Source organism: Rhineura floridana, chromosome 1 (genome assembly GCF_030035675.1).
Source record: "Rhineura floridana isolate rRhiFlo1 chromosome 1, rRhiFlo1.hap2, whole genome shotgun sequence".
NCBI classification, from domain to species: domain Eukaryota; kingdom Metazoa; phylum Chordata; class Lepidosauria; order Squamata; family Rhineuridae; genus Rhineura; species Rhineura floridana.
In genome coordinates this window covers 146,104,494-146,120,366 of record NC_084480.1, presented here as the reverse complement: position 1 = coordinate 146,120,366, position 15,873 = coordinate 146,104,494, and the positions used below count along the sequence as shown (strand labels likewise).

General features: G+C 42.7%; 1 protein-coding gene across 1 annotated transcript in view; it reads left to right on the top strand.

Moving 5' to 3' along the window:
- The window catches only part of TNKS (tankyrase), a 159,671-nt gene that overhangs the window by 5,499 nt on the left and 138,299 nt on the right, over positions 1 to 15,873 (top strand). Inside the window, exon 3 of the mRNA XM_061635335.1 lies at positions 9,080 to 9,225. The gene's annotated coding sequence lies outside the window, so the exon portion shown is untranslated. The remainder of the gene's footprint in view (positions 1 to 9,079; positions 9,226 to 15,873) is intronic.

The window sequence follows — 15,873 nt, the reverse complement described above, 5'->3', positions numbered from 1 at the left end:
TGACCGACAGGTATTTACACATTTCATCACCACAAATCAATGATCATTTTAGATGGATTAGAAATGAAATGATAATGTATCCTTGAGCTGTGGGAAGATAGCAAACTGTAAACTTTTAAAACTCTGAAGTCGTATGCTTTCAGAGGGTTGCCTTCCCCTCCTTCCTTCTGTTCCATTGTTTTGTCAGAATTTTCATTTAGCTGGGCATATTCAGTATCATAGTTTCTCAGCCGAATTCCTTGGGTCTGTGCAAAGAGCTTTCTGCATTGCATCATTATGAATGAGTGCCAGCTTTCTGAAATTTGGCATCTATTTAAAGAGTGACCAGATCAAACAGGTACAATTACCTCCAAGTCACTGGATGTGACTAGAAAATAAATTTACATTGTTTAGTTCCCCCACAAAGTCTGTACTAAATTGGTAACTACGTGGAGGCTGATGAGTTCATTTTGAACAGGGCTTCCATAATAGGAGAATGTCTTTTAAACAAGCATAATTTGGTTCTGGTGATGAGCTGACTTGTTAACAAAAGTAAAATAACTGAGATCCTAGCAAGCTTTTCCAGTCAGTAGCTGGAAAGCCAGGTGCCAGCTTATTCAGAGGATTAGTGGAGGCAGCACGTCAGGCAATGTAGCACCCTTGCAGCTTCTCATTGGTGGCCTTGTATCTATAGCAGCCTAGCAGAGAAAAAAGCACATCCCTGTCACTGACTACTGCTAGTGGAAAGGAGAAAAACATGCTTGTGATATTGGACACAGCAGCAGTCAGCTTTTGAGCAGCTAACCTGTCCAGTGAGAAACTGAAATTACATCAGCAGTACCTTTAAATATGGCTGGTTCCAATGGAGGACATTAAAGTGGAAATCTACTCTTGCTATAGAAATTTCTAGCAAATTATGGACTCCATAAACCAGTGAGACCTTCTAATCTTACTGAATTTGTCTCATGCTTTAATTGTTAACAATAAAAAGGTCCTGTTGAACCTAATGCAGGACACAAGGGGAGGGGGGGGCATAGCTCAGTGGCAGAGCACATGCTTTGTATGCAGAAGACCCCAGGTTCAATCCCTGGCATCTCCAGGAAGGGCTGGGAATGTTTCTTGTCTGAAATCCTGGGTCAGGGTTGACAATACCGAACTAGTTGGACCAATGGTCTCATTCACAATAAGGCAGCTTACTATGTTCCTAAGAACCGCCTTGCTCATTTGGCACCATGTTTTCCCCAAACTCTATCCATGCAGATGGCTCTAGAAGCTGAAAAGCAAGGCATGAAATGAGTACCCCTCCTTTCCATTTTTTGTACAGTAGGGGCCCACTCATACGGCTGGCTACATTCTGGACCCCCACCAAAAAGTGAAAACTGGTAAAAAGCGGAACGCATTGAATAGAATGGCTCGCGACGCCTGAAAACCTCTGTAAACGCAGAACAAGTGCCATATGAGTGGGGCTTTAGTTTAATTGCGTCTAATTGAGACCACCGCACTAGTGAAGCGCCATAAAGCGAAGTGCTGTAAAGCGGGGCCCTACTGTATTCAGCATCTAGTGATTACTGATACAAGGGGGACCTACATCAAAATGTTGCACTGTGGAGTGCTGCTATTCAAGATTCTAGTCAGTCAATTTCATCACGTAGAGCTGAAGGAAGAAGCTAGAAGAGTGATGCTCTTGAATTTCCTCTTTCAGCCATATGTGCTGTCCAAGGCTCAGATTGGCACAGAAAATAGAGTGACAGGATAGGGGAGCAAAGGGGGACAGGAGCAAAAATCTAGGAGGAAAGCTGGGAAGCCGGAGGGGGACAAGGAGGGATATGTAGGGTGCTGCAGGAGTTAGAAGAAAGATAATTCTTGAAACAGAAAAAGAATGAGTGCCATAGAGAGAAGAGCCTTTAGAGTCTAAAGCAGGGGTCCAGAACCTTTTTCAGGCAGAGGGCCACGTTCCCTTGTGAGTAACCTTTCAGTGGTGGACGTGGCCAATGGCAAAAGTGGGTGAAGTAACAGATATGACTGCACCTCTTGTGTACATTATCTGCAGAAAAGTCAGTGGTTTCTTTGCACCCACATCTAGGTAATTTAGATTATTATCACTGTTCAAGGACACTTTTCAGCCAGGCAAAAATGCTTGAGGAGGGCACAGAACAGGACCAGTAATGATATGTCCTGGGGATGGGGTGTGGCTTGGGGCAGTTCCTGAGGGCCAGATATAGAGATCTGGAGGGCTGCATGCGGCCCTTGGGTCTGACATTCCATACCCTTGGCCTAAAGAATTGCAGTGAGAATTGATATGTCATTGGTATGGCATGAATACGAGACTCCTTGGCCATCCAGAAAGAAGGTGCGGTGCAAGAGGTTCTTAACAGAGCAGAATCATCAGATAATTCCAGGTTGGCAAACTAAGTTGCTTAGAGACAGCTGGGCTAACCTTGTTGGGTAGATTACTTTTTAGTCTGTTTAGGGGAGCTGGAAGAGAAGTAGTCCTAACTAAGCATTTTGTTTTTCCAGAAAGCCCTGGTGGGAATTTCCCTTGACAAAGAGAATATCTCAGAATGTATTGGGAACCAATTTACTTGTAGAGCTATTTATCCCTGATACTGTAAGCCTTCCACTGCCAACTTTCCCTCCCATCTACTCAGACTTGGTTAAACAATTGCTGTTTTAATAGCCCAGAACGAATAGTTGAGGTTTCATAATTGGAAATGAATGGTTTGGAGACGCTTCCTGATAGTTAGGGATCTTTGGGATAAGAGATATCTATCGGAGTATGTGGAAGGTGACACCCTACCAAGTTTAAAAAAGGAAGGCAAGTGTGAAGGGACCATGATAATGTTGTGAGCTGATTGAAGGTAAAGCACTAGGAGTACAGGGCCTCTCTCTGGAGCCCTGATCTGCAGTAACACATCTTCCACTTTGTAGGAATGCCTGTTCAACTTCACTTAATTCCCTATTTGCAAACAAAGAATGTTGACAAAAAACATCATACCTTGCTCCTGCTCTCTCACAGAAAGGAAACTAAACCCAGGGTGCACTCCCCCCTCCCAAAAAATTCAAAGGTCTCACTGCTCGGGGCAGTGGGAAAAGCATAACAATATTTTGGCTTTTCTTCACCTCCAACAATAAAGGCTCTTGTCTCTTGCCCAGTCTTGGTAGCTCCTGTGAATTTGGAGACAAATCCAGTGGAGAGAAAAGGATAATTAACATTCTACATAGGCCATAAAATGTTTGATCTTTTCCTGAATCCTTTTGTTCCTTATGAGGAAGCCCCTTGATGTCTCCTAGCCCTCTGTCTGCTCTTGCCTCCTTAGAGTTTTCTCCTTGCATTTATTTCATCTCTGCTAAGTTCTTGCTGGATTTTGTGCACCTTTCCTTTTTTCACCCCACTCTTCGCTTCTCCCTGTGTTGCTCTTGCTCTTCATATTTCTGTCCAGTTTCACAACCCTCAGAGAAAGATGATATGGTGTAGAAGGCATGGTTTACTGGTGGAGCACATGCTTTGCATGCAGCAGGTCTCAAGTTCATCTCCATTTCAGGGAACTCCTCTGGCAGAGCTGGGATAGGCCTCTGTCTCACATGTTGGAGGGCCGCTGCTGCTGCTGTAACCACTGCTGCTAAAACTAGGCTAGGTGGACCCATTGTTTGACCCAGAGTAAGGTAGTTTTCATATGTTCATATAGTGTGGGGTGTTTTTCCTATCCTCTTTAATAACAGGCTGGGGAATCCCCTGCATTCGCTCTCTTGCATACATGTCTCAGCCTCGTTTGTCACAGGATAGCTTTATACTGCCCCCCAACACATGAGGTCATCATCACTAGGTGCCACATTGCAATGACATCGGACAACAGCAATGTATCGCCACGTGCTTGGCTCAGGCTCACAAATTCTCACATTGCCTCATTTTGTCCCACATCAGAGTATATACTATACAATCAATTTGTGTGGCGTGGGCAGGATTGCAAATGGCAAATGACCACTAATAAAATGATGTCTTTGCTGCCCCAGATGGAGCACAGAATGTCAATTAGAATAGCATTGGTGAGATTGGGGGGAGGAGGGAGACAAATTGGCACTGAAAGAATACAATTTCTGAATGTCATAGGAGAACTTTATACTTTTTTGTCCTTCCCCTCCCCTTTAACCTTGAATCACACCATATTGAAAGCCAGTGAACATAATTATAAATGGGGCCTTTTATTAGTAACACAGAATGGTGGGAAAGATGGAACGCGCTTGAGCAGCCTTATCTTATATCCGGCCAGGCTCTTGCAGGGCAGATTCCTCTGTCCATTTCCAGGCTGTTTAATGTTTTAAAAAAATGTTTTTGAGAGTTACATCAGCTCCTGAGCTGATCTAAGGCTCTCTCCCCTTGCCCCAGTTTGTGAGCATGTCGGGACCACAGCAACATTGGATTCTAACTGTTTCCTGGTCTTCCCCGACACTTCCCCCCCACCTTTTGGCCCTATTGATGTTGGGATTCTTAACATCAGTAGGTCCAGGACCACAGATGGAGAGGGGGAACTGACAATGGGTTTCTGTCTCCATTGTCAAGAGCTCTGCTGTGTCTCCAGCGTGGGAGAGGAACCTCTGATGTATCCGATGGCCCCTGGGACACCCTCCCAAGGGTCATAGGATTACAGCCTAAGCTAATTTTTTAAAAAACATTAGTATTATAATAATTACAATTAAGATGTGCAAATTTTAACCTAGGATTGCAGCTTCCCGTGTGACAAATCAGCAGCCCTAAGAGGAAGAGAGGTGAAATGAAATTACTAAGAGGCAATAGTGACTTACAAAACCGGAACGAAAGCTTCCTCAGACTTGTCTGCTGATAAGAGAGTGAAATGGGAACTAGTCAGAGCATGCAGCATGGAAAACTGTTTTGCTGAATGATGTCTGAGAAATAATGTCGCAGCAGAACTATGCAACTGCCTTTTACAAATCATCTTTTACTGTATGTTGTTGAACTGTGTTTTGTTGTAATATGACCTGTATTTTAATATGTATTTTGTATTTTCCTTTTACATGTGTTTAATTGTTGTAGCCTATGGCTCTGAGCAATAAAGATTCATTTCATTCATTTACAAATCATCATCGGTAAATACCAATCTTACTTTTTTCTGTTATCAACAACCATTCCTCAATTCCCTTTGCAATAATTTCGTCATTAACACCCTTCAGATCAGTATTAATATTTCCTGTTTCACAGTGGAAAAGTCAGTGTGCAGAAGAACATAACACTAAGGGCTCATCTACACAGTGGTTTAGTGTGTGTCTGGTGCTACATTAATTCGCATGGTTCACGTGACGTTACAGGCAAACAAGCTATCACGCAGTTTTCCCCCTGTGCTACTCCCCTTTCTCTGCCCACTAACTCTCCCATGAATTCCATTTTATTTCCGGTGGTTTAACTATCAACTTCTGACTGCTCTGTCCTTTCCCCTTCACAGTTTGCTGCAGCCCTCCATTCTTCCCTCCCTTTCTCCCGGACCAAACTTCCTTCACTCCTTTTGTTTCCTAAAAAATATAAAATGGATTTTAAAAAAGAAGTTGCCTCAAAAATATCAATATCAATATTGATATGTTTAGAAAATATCAATATTTATGTTGATATTTTGAGAAAATATTGATATTTTCAGAAAATATTATTGGTATTGATACTTTCAGAAAATATCGATATTGGTATTTATATTTTCAGAAAATATTAATACTGCTATTTTTTTAAAAAATATAGATATTATGTTGACTTGTTTTTCCAGTGGGGAGAAATTAACTCAGAAAAAGCAAGGGGCAGTGGAGAAAGGGGGGACAGATGACCCCACTTCTTTTCAAGCGCCAAACTTTAGGAAGCAGGGGGGCAGGAGGGAGTGGAAATACTGCTCAGGTAAAAAATATTTACACATGCCGAGTAACTGAGCAACCGGAGGGAGTAAAAATGTAAAATTAGAGGGTGGAGCCACAAGGAAACAGCGACACAAATCCTCCCCACAGGAATGCCTACTTGTGTGAATGGAAAACAATGGATTTGAAGCTACCATTGAACATGAAGTGTGGACCTTGCAAATCTATTACAATGGTAAAAGTTGTGTATTTGCTACGAAGAAATGCTCCTATGTGAATAAACCCCAAGATGGAGGCAATGTTTGTAGAGATAGGGGGCAGTTTGGAAGTGTCTTCACTGCATTCTGTCCACATGTACCATTTTCTATCCTGGAGTGAGCACTGTTTGCAATTTTAAAATAAAGTGAAGGATGAATACACAAATGCAGGGGTGAGGACACTTTGGCCCTCCAGATATTGCTGAAATACAAGTCCCATCAGCCCCAGCAAGCATGACCAATGGCTAGGGATGATGGGAGTTGTAGGGCCAAAGGTTTCCTACACCTGACCTAATGGATAAATATACATGTGCTTCTTACAATATTTTAATGGTGAACAACTTGCCTGAAGCATGGGTGGGGAGGGGCAAGACTAATGGCTGAACCATTAGTATACACTGGTATGTATATATACAAATCTAATAGTTAAATCAGATTGAGATTAGGCCCACACCGCAGGTAAAGAACTGGTTGTGATCACTGCTGAAATGTTAGTATCTATCTTCTTCATCCTAAGGACAGCCATAATGGGACAGATACCATATCTGTCCAACCAACCATTCTCTTTCTAACAATGGCTAAAATCAGTAGCTTTAGGTTGTTTTAACGTTACCTAATGCAAATAGCTTGCATTGTGCAAATAGTCTGTTTTCAACAACTCTTCCTTGGATATTTACTGTATTAAGAACACAATAAGAAGAACAATATCTTAAGTGTCCGGTATAATAATTAGTCTAGTATTGTTTTGGTTTTAAAACAAACACAGTTGTGTTTTTGTCCACTGATAAGTCCTATTGGCCTTAATGGTGAGTTAAACTCATGCTTAATTATTTCCCATTGAAACGGAAGACGTTTAAAAGGATATAACGCTAGCTGGATTTGCCTATATATTCTTTTTATGTGTGCCTAGACACTGGGAAGAGTGTTGCAGGAAAGTTAGTACTTCTTCAGTGACAGGCCTGGTGCTAGTGGGTGGCCAGGTTGGGCCCTGGCTAAGGGCCCCTGCAGCCCAGAGGGACCTCTGGGAAACCCCTCTTTAGGGTGGGAGGGTGAAGCTTCCGCTTGGCAATCCCCAGCAGCATCGGGTTGTGAGAGTCACGACCTGACGCTGCTGGGGATTGCAAAGCAGGAGCTTGCAGGCACCCCCAGGCACCTCCCCTTCATACAGGTGGAGCAGGGCTTAAATAAGCCTGCCTGCCCCACCTACCTGTTGAGTCAGTGCACGCATACAGGCCATCACCCAAGATGGTGGTGGGGTTCCTAAGGGGTGGATGCCACCAACTCCATCTGCGTGATGGAAGGTGTGGGCACACAGCACACAGGATGTACACACTGATACAACAGGTGGGTGGGGCAAGCAGGCTTATTTAAGCCCCACATTGCCTGTGTTGGGCAGGGATGATTGGGCTTTAAGACTAACTAATTCTGTTGTGGACTCAGGCCAGGCTGGTCCTTAAGGCCGATTCATGCCTGGTGCCAGCCCTGTTCAGCGATGGAACTGGATAGTTGGAAGCCCAAAGTGGAACCCAAATGTGGATGATTATCTGCAGTGAATTACGGACTTTACCAGCTGTTTTTGAGATGACCTGGCACATGACGCATCCTGGTGCCGCCCTGGGCTCCTGCTGGGAGGAAGGGCGGGACAGAAATCAAATAATAAATAAATAAAAGTAACCAGGCAGACATTGTTCATCACTTTAAACCTGTTGCATGCCCCTCTATTCAAGAACTGAAAAACTGCTGGCGGATTGAGGCTTCTCATGGTATTTGAAAGGATGCCTATCATAGAATCACAGCATTGGAGTTCATGTAGTCCAACCCACTGCTTAATGCAGCACCTGCAGTGCAGGATGCAAGTACAATTGGCTGGCTAGCCTCTGCCTAAATACTTCCAGCATTTCCATAGTGGCCCTCATGGGAGCCAATTCTCCAAGGTATTGCCACTTGGGGGTGAGGTGGGGTGGTGTATAGTTAAAGGTGACAGGGCCATTCTCAGTAGCAGTACCTTCCTTCTGGAATTCCTTGTCTAAAGAAGCCTGATAGGCCTGCTCATCACCTTCATACGTTGGCTTATGCTACAACTAGCTGATGCAACAGATGTGAGCTGGCTCACTGGCACCGCTAACAGCAGCTCTGTTTTCTCCACCTTCCCTTTCCCTGTGATGTTGAGATATACTCAACCCATGAGATGATGTCATTGTCATCACTCCACAGGTTTCCTGACCTCTGCTTCATTTTCTTGGTTGCTGGTTGCAGAAATGAGGAATGAAACCCCTACCATGACTATGCCACACCATGCACTGAATATCCCTTGATGTGATAAGGGAAAAAGGAGGAATTGAGACATTTCTGCTTAGCTGTGCCTTTGGTAAATTGTCACTGATACTTTTGATTCTGGTTGCTTCCATATGAACCTTTTCTAGCACCTTCTCCATGGTTCTTTATGACTTTTTTACAGGGGGTCCACATGATGTCATCATTTTTTGCAATCAGTGTTTTATCTACCTTTCATCTGTTTTTATTCCTAACATGGAAAATCCGACTTTTGTAACTGAAATGGAACACCAGCACAAAAAGCTCGTGTGGATATTTCTTTTACCCCTTAGGTTTAATTGGGGTGTGGTTTTGATTTAGGTAGTGACATTCCTGGCGGGTATTCTCTAACCACACCTCCATTTTGTTTTGATCCATCATTGCTGCCAGGCATGTTTCTACTTTCATTTGTACAAATATTGGTTTTGAAGAGCTCTTTGCTCAGGAACTCAGGATCTCCAAAGAATGAATGTGGACAAGTTCTTGCAGTGTGTTGTTTTCTGGAATTGTGTGTCACTTTTCCCTGATCTCCTTTGCATCTTGCATTCTGGAATTCTGGTGTCTCTTTATAACAAACAGCTGTAATAAATCAGTAGTTCTGATCTTTAGTGTGTCTTTTTTTGGAATGCAATAAGCTTTGTTTTTCAATCATGTCATGCAAATTACAGTATCTTCTTTTGCAGCAAATGAACTGAAATCACTGAAGCCTGATTCAAAGAGCAACTTCAAAAGCCTTAAAAGGAGTGTGTGTGTGTGCCTGTCATAATCCTCAGTCAACTTTGTTTCAAGGAGGAGGTAAAGAACCCTTTCAGCCTCCCTCAGCTCTTTAGTAAGTACCCCTCCTATACTATACCTTCCTCTTCTAGTTTTGCACATGTTCGAAGTTAGAGGAGTCCTACTTGTGCAACTTGCTAGGGCTGATGTAATTAGAAAGGAAGTACAGTTGGAAAAGGGGAGGGTGGGACCTGTCATGGCCAGTCAGAGTTTCAGAGTGTGAAATACTGAAAGGATGGTGGGAAAACAAAATTTAATTATTTAAAAAGAAACATGCACAGGTTTATGGAACACCTGCACATGTTCAGCAAACAAAAAAAGACCTGTAGGAGGCAGTGGTGGCTGGTGCCTACTAAGTCTGGTAGGGCTGCTAAGAGGCCATGAGGGCATAGCCAATGAGAAATCACAGGGGCATGGCCAAGATGTTTTGATTTTCTCTCCATCTTCCCTTGCAAATATGCTGTAAACACTTAAGCATTGCTCCTTTACAAATAGTGAGCACCTAACTAACTGAAAAAATGTCTTACTTGGTTCAGAAGGGGTCTGTGCTGTCACAGTTTCTTCTCTGCTGGGAGAAAAGTCGTGTAGCCACCTGTTCTGGTTCTCTCCCTATCCTCCTCCTTTGCAAAGAAACAGTTGACACTTAAAAATTGCAGTTTTATTCATATTTAGCATCTGTGTGTAGGCTCCGAATGGGTCCCTGCTATCACAATTTCTGGTGTGGATTTATGCCAGAATAACTACATTACTCAGCAGAAAGCCCCCACTGAATTCCATGGGGATTGCACCCCTGGTAATTATGTACAGGATTGCAGCCTGAATTGGTTAGTCTTAAAAGACTGTTAACAAGGGACCCCATACATTTCCAGACCTAGGGGCAAATATTTCCCCCTCCCCCAACTTATTCATTTCCACAACTTTCCCCCCAGAATGTGGAATAAAATGCAAGGAAATTAAATGGACTAGAACCTGGGAAACTACAGTTAAAATCTCCACTCAGCCAGGAAACTCACTGTGTGCTTGGGCCACTCACTGGGCTCATCTACACAGTGGTTTACTGTGTGTTTAGTGCTACTCGCATCTCCTTTTAATTCACATGGTTCACATGGCATTACTGGCAAACAGAAGCTATCACATAGTTTCCCCCCCGTAAATCTGTACTAACCCAATCCACTGATAATATGAAAAGTGGAGGAAAATCCATCACTGTGTTGCGTTCCTTCTTGCAGACATTTTGCTCCAATGCTTTTAGGTGGGTGTGTCAGTCCCCCTCTCCATGCCCTCTCTCTCTTCCTCTTTCATTTTGCTTCCTGTGGGCTAACAAGCAACTTCCGGCTGCTCTCTTCCATTCTGCTGGCCTTTTTTATGTTGCTGCAAATGGTGCCATTATTTTTCTTTTCCCCAACCTGTGTGCAAAAGCATAATACTGCCCAAACAGAGATTTGTATTTTGGCTGTATCATATCAGTGAAAATACAAATAATTGCACTTCTGGGTTGGTTTTTTTTAAAAAATGGAACCTACCGCATCTGGTAGAACAAACTGAGCATGCTCGGTTGCCAAACAACCAGAGGGAGTGGAAATGTTAAATTAGAGGGTGTGGTCATTAGGAGGAAACTGTGATTGATCCTTCCCTTCAGCATGAATAGAAAACAATGTTTTTGCAGCTGACATTGAGCCCTTACTGTGGACAGTGCAAATAGAAAACAGAGGTAAAAACAGCGTCTTTAGTATCAAGTAATGCTTCCATGTGGATAAGCCCACTGTCTCTCAGTTTAACCTACCTCGCAGAGTTGTTTAGAGGATAACATGGAGAAAAGGAGACCCATGAATGCCACCTTGTGTTCCTTGGAGGAAAGATGGAGTGGATGTAAATGTAATGCAGAAAAATATGGAATACTTAAAATAAAATAAAATAAAATAAAATAAAAAATCATCTCCAGCCTGCCTGTCCCTAATTTGAATTGAGGAAGGGGTGGGGTATAGATTTGGAATCATGGGGGAAAAAACCTAAAAAAAGAGGAAAGAATCTGGAACACAACTAGGATATTTGGACCTATGAACATTGGACTTTACATGTAGGTCCTCTCAGCAAATCCAACATGTAGCTGCCTGCTGGGACATGCTTACGGGGTGTGCGTTTGTGTGCAGGCAGTAGGGATGTGCTAGAATTCTGCCCAATTCATATTTGGTAATGAATTTTCCATTAATTCACTTATTCTCTATTGTTAAGGATTGGATTTTAATGTAGCAAATTTCCACAGCTAATTTTGAAAACAGAGTTTTTTTTAAAAAAATCCACCTCTAAAATATCAATTTGAAGAATGACAATTTATCAATATTTCCATCAACATATCAATATTCTAAAGGAAATATTGATGTTTTCTTAAAAATATTGATACTAATATTGATATTTTTTCCAAGTGAAAAAAAAACAGGTTGGTGAAAGCAGCGGCTAAAGAATGAACTTGAACCGATGCCAGCCTGTTAGGTCAGTGGAATGCTTTCGAATCGGCACCAGCCAACAGATCCCATCCGTAGCAGGCAGATTGTAATCCATGCTTCCATACTGTATATAGGCACTGACTGGACTGCCGTCAAGTCAATCCTGACTTATGGTGACCCTATGAATAGGGTTTTCATGGTAAGCGGTATTCAGAGGTGGTTTACCATTGCCTTCCTCTGAGGCTGAGAGGCAGTGACTGGCCCAAGGTCACCCAGTGGGCTTCATGGCTGTGTGGGGATTCGAACCCTGGTCTCCCAGGTCATAGTCCAACACTCTAACCACTATGCCACCCTGGCACTCTCTATTGGCACTACCCACTGCATTCTGATCTGAACCATCCCCTGCAGCTTCCTATTTTTTGTAATTGCATTTTTAAATTTGCCAAGGTTATAGTCCTTTATCCTCACAACAACACTGTAAAGTAAGTCACAATATAATTTTAGCAAAGCAACAGAACAGTGCTACCACCTCAGGACTAAAAAATGTATTATGGCATAATCTTTCTTGAGCTAGAGTCCACTTCATCAGATGCACCGTTCTTGGTAATCCATGAAGTTTATGCAACAATCAAGGAAAGATTAGTGGGGTTGGAGCCCCTGATGCAGTTGGTTCGAATCCCCACACAGCCATGAAGCTCACTGGGTGACCTTGGGCCAGTCACTGCCTCTCAGCCTCAGAGGAAGGCAATGGTAAACCCCCTCTGAATACTGCTTACCGTGAAAACCCTATTCAAAGGGTCGCCCATAAGTCGGAATCGACTTGAAGGCAGTCCAGTTCCAGTTTCTCTTAGAAAGGAACATGAGATAAGGTACCACAAAATAATTCTTCTGCAATCTTCAAGACTAACAAATTTATGACATACAAAAATTACTCGAGAGTATGTGTTTCACAACTCTCAACACAACACAAAACAATTTTTGTCAAACTTGAAAAAGAAAATACTTGAACATGTGCAGTTTCACATTTTCAACTCACTTAATTCATTGTATTTGCTCACTTCTTGCCTTTCTTAGTTAATTACACTTAAGTTACAAAGAGGTCAAGTGGTGTACATGGCTCTCTCCTCATTTTATCCTCACAACAACTCTGTGAGGTAGGTTAGTCCGAGACTTGTGACTGACCCAAGGTCACCTAGTGAGCTTCATGGCTGATTGGGGATTTGAACCCTAGTCTGCCAGGTCTTACTCTGTCACTCCAGCCACTGTTTCACACTGGCTCTCACGCTGGCCTTTATTTATTTATTTATTTTATTTAATTTATATACCGCCCTCAGCCCGAAGGCTCTCTGGGCGGTGTACATAAAAGATAAAACAAGCACAGTGTATAAGTACAATAAATACAATAAATCAAGAACCAAAAACAAACAAACAAACAATAAAAGAACCAAACAACGTCCAAAATACAAGATAATAGTGAAATACTGTTAAAATACACTTTAAAATGCCTGGGAGTATAAAAAGGTTTTCACCTGGCGCCGAAAAGATAGTACCGTCGGCACCAGGCGCACCTCATCAGGGAGACTGTTCCACAGTTCGGGGGCCACCACTGAAAAGGCCCTAGTTCTAGTCACCCGTTGCCAACTTTCAGTGAAACCTATCTCACATGGCTTTTGTGGAGATATAAAAGGAGGAATAAAATGCAAAAGGCGACTTAGTGCTTATATCATAAACATCAGATTTTAGATCCTTTTATGAGACTTAAGCATCTTTGTATAATCAAGGGCCATGTTTTTCTGCCCACCCCCCTGCACATTAGTGTAGCTCCAAGACTTCAGCAAATCTTAATCTGGCCTGACTATTGCTTGTTTTAGATCTATAAATCCCACTTGCGTTCAGCTGATTTTACTTCCAAATTAGTGTGCACAGGGGATTGATTCTTAAGAAGAGTTATCTTAGGTCTGCAGCCACTGGGGGTGAGGGACTGGAAAGCAGTGTAATTTGCTTTCATTTTCACAATTATTTAAAAAAAAAACCTTTAGAGGTAAAAAAGCAGGTAAAAGCATCTTGTGGGTTTTTAGAATAGAAAGGTAGGTGGGACATTTGGAGAGTGGAGTCTTACTACAACCTCCTACTCCCAACTTTCCAAAAGCCCTTGGGAGCAAACACACTTGCAGAAGAGGACAACTGCCAAACACATGGAAAGTGGGTATGTGGGGGAATTGGAAAATAATTCAGATTCACCAGCTACCTGCCCCCCCCCATTCATTGAGTGTAGGGACAGAGACTGTAGTCCAACATTTATCCTTCTAAGCCTCTAATAAAATCCTCCAGCCCATTCACAAAAATAAAAGGAAACAGTTTTAAAAGTCTTTTAAAAATTCTGTTATATAAAGAGAATCACACTGTCAACTGTTATTCTCTCTTTCTCTGTTAACAAATGCTAATAATAAAAAATACGTTGCTCATACTCACAATCACTCCCATCTCCTGCCTGCCTACAAAGAGCCTGCTTTGAGGTGCTGCTGTGAAGGGAACAGCTCCTGGGTCTATTAAAAAAGTAGCCCAGTTACGCTTTGATATCAACAACAGGAAGGAGGGGGCAAAGTAGTAGCACTGGTAAGATTAAAAAAAAATGCTACCACATGGTTTTCTACCTGGAGGAAGAGGGACCTCCTGACCATAGCCATTGGACTGAGATAGGCCTGGGAACAGGAGATTAACAGGAAAGTATCTAGGACTCTCTCTTCATTGAAATGGATTGTGGAAGAATATGTGGGACAGGAAAGAGTGTGGCTTTGCGATGTTTGGTTCTTGTTTTTGTTTTTCTAATTGCTGAGCACTTCACTTGGTAGGGTTGAGCCCTGCTAGTCCTAATGGAAAACTGTGGGATACAGCCAGAAAAGAACGAAAATCTACCAAATAAGTTGGAAGATTTGTTTCAGTTCTGCAAACTACATAGAAAAAGTGATGATATTATGTGGAATAGGGCTCGCCTCTGGAAGTACCCTCTAACTTGGCTTTTAAACTATTTGTTTTCTAAATTGCTTGTGCAAGCTGCTTCACGAACCTTTGTAAGATCAGTAGATTGTGTGTGTGTGTATTTCATGGCTGATGTATCACAATAAGAGGGAAAATGCTCCAGCCTTTGCATGTAAATCTGTTTCTTCCAATGTTATACTTTGCTGCATGACCAAGAGTGTTAGCATTGAAAACAAAGGGGGTCCTCCTCTAGTTACAGTGTGTTGTGATTAACCCTGATTACCTAAGCTGGTATACGACAGTGTTTCCGTTGCATTCTTAACTTCTGAGTGTTCTCTTGTACCTTTAGCCTCTAAATCATCACAGTGCCAAGGACATTTCTCAGGGGAGACTGTCTCGAGACATGGGTGATGGGTTTGATCTTCCCTAGAAGCAGCTATTCAGACTTGCAGCCATCTGAATCATCTGGGTGTGCCTTACTAGACAGTTTTGTTGGACTTTGGTATGGATGCTTGCAACATCCAGGACTGCAGGTGACTCCATTGATCCTACTCCTGGGAGTAATGATCCCCAATCCTGACATTTCTTGACATCAAGCAGTGTCCTCCAGGCTGTGTTTTCCCAAATGCATTAAGTCAGTTGATTTTGTGGAGCAGGAAGAGGAGTGCAGTGTGAGGCGTCCTTCCCTGGCTCTCCCTGTCAGGTTCCTACCTGCTCGTGGTTACTGCCTGTCTCTAGGCACCACCAGGGACTCCACCAGTCCGGACCGCTCTCTCTTATGATTTCTCTCCCCGCTCTAGCACAGATCTCAACAGATCCCCCTGCTAGGCAACCACCAGTAACGTCCCAATACTAGTATTCCCAGAGACTCTGAATACTGGTATTGTTATTCTCTTCACCGCTGCCACCATTTGTTACAGTTTCCCTTCAGCCTTGGTCATTACCTTACCCTCCCTTCTGGTCTGTGAAACCCCAGCCAAGGATCAGGCCTTTGGTAAACCAAATTAAGTATTTATTACAGATAACAAAACTAACAAGATTAACAGGATTTCTTCTTAAGGCACATAAGCATATGGTTTTACTCAATACTAATCCGAACTCCACCTCCCTCCTTCTTCACTCTCTCCTGACAAACAACTCTCTCAAACCCCACCAAGCAATCCACTCTTTCTCTTCTCCCCCCTATTCCACAATTTACCACCTCACATTCACCCAGATTTACCTGTCATCCTTTCATTTATACTGTCAGCCATTTTAAACATTCAGCCAATCATCAAGCA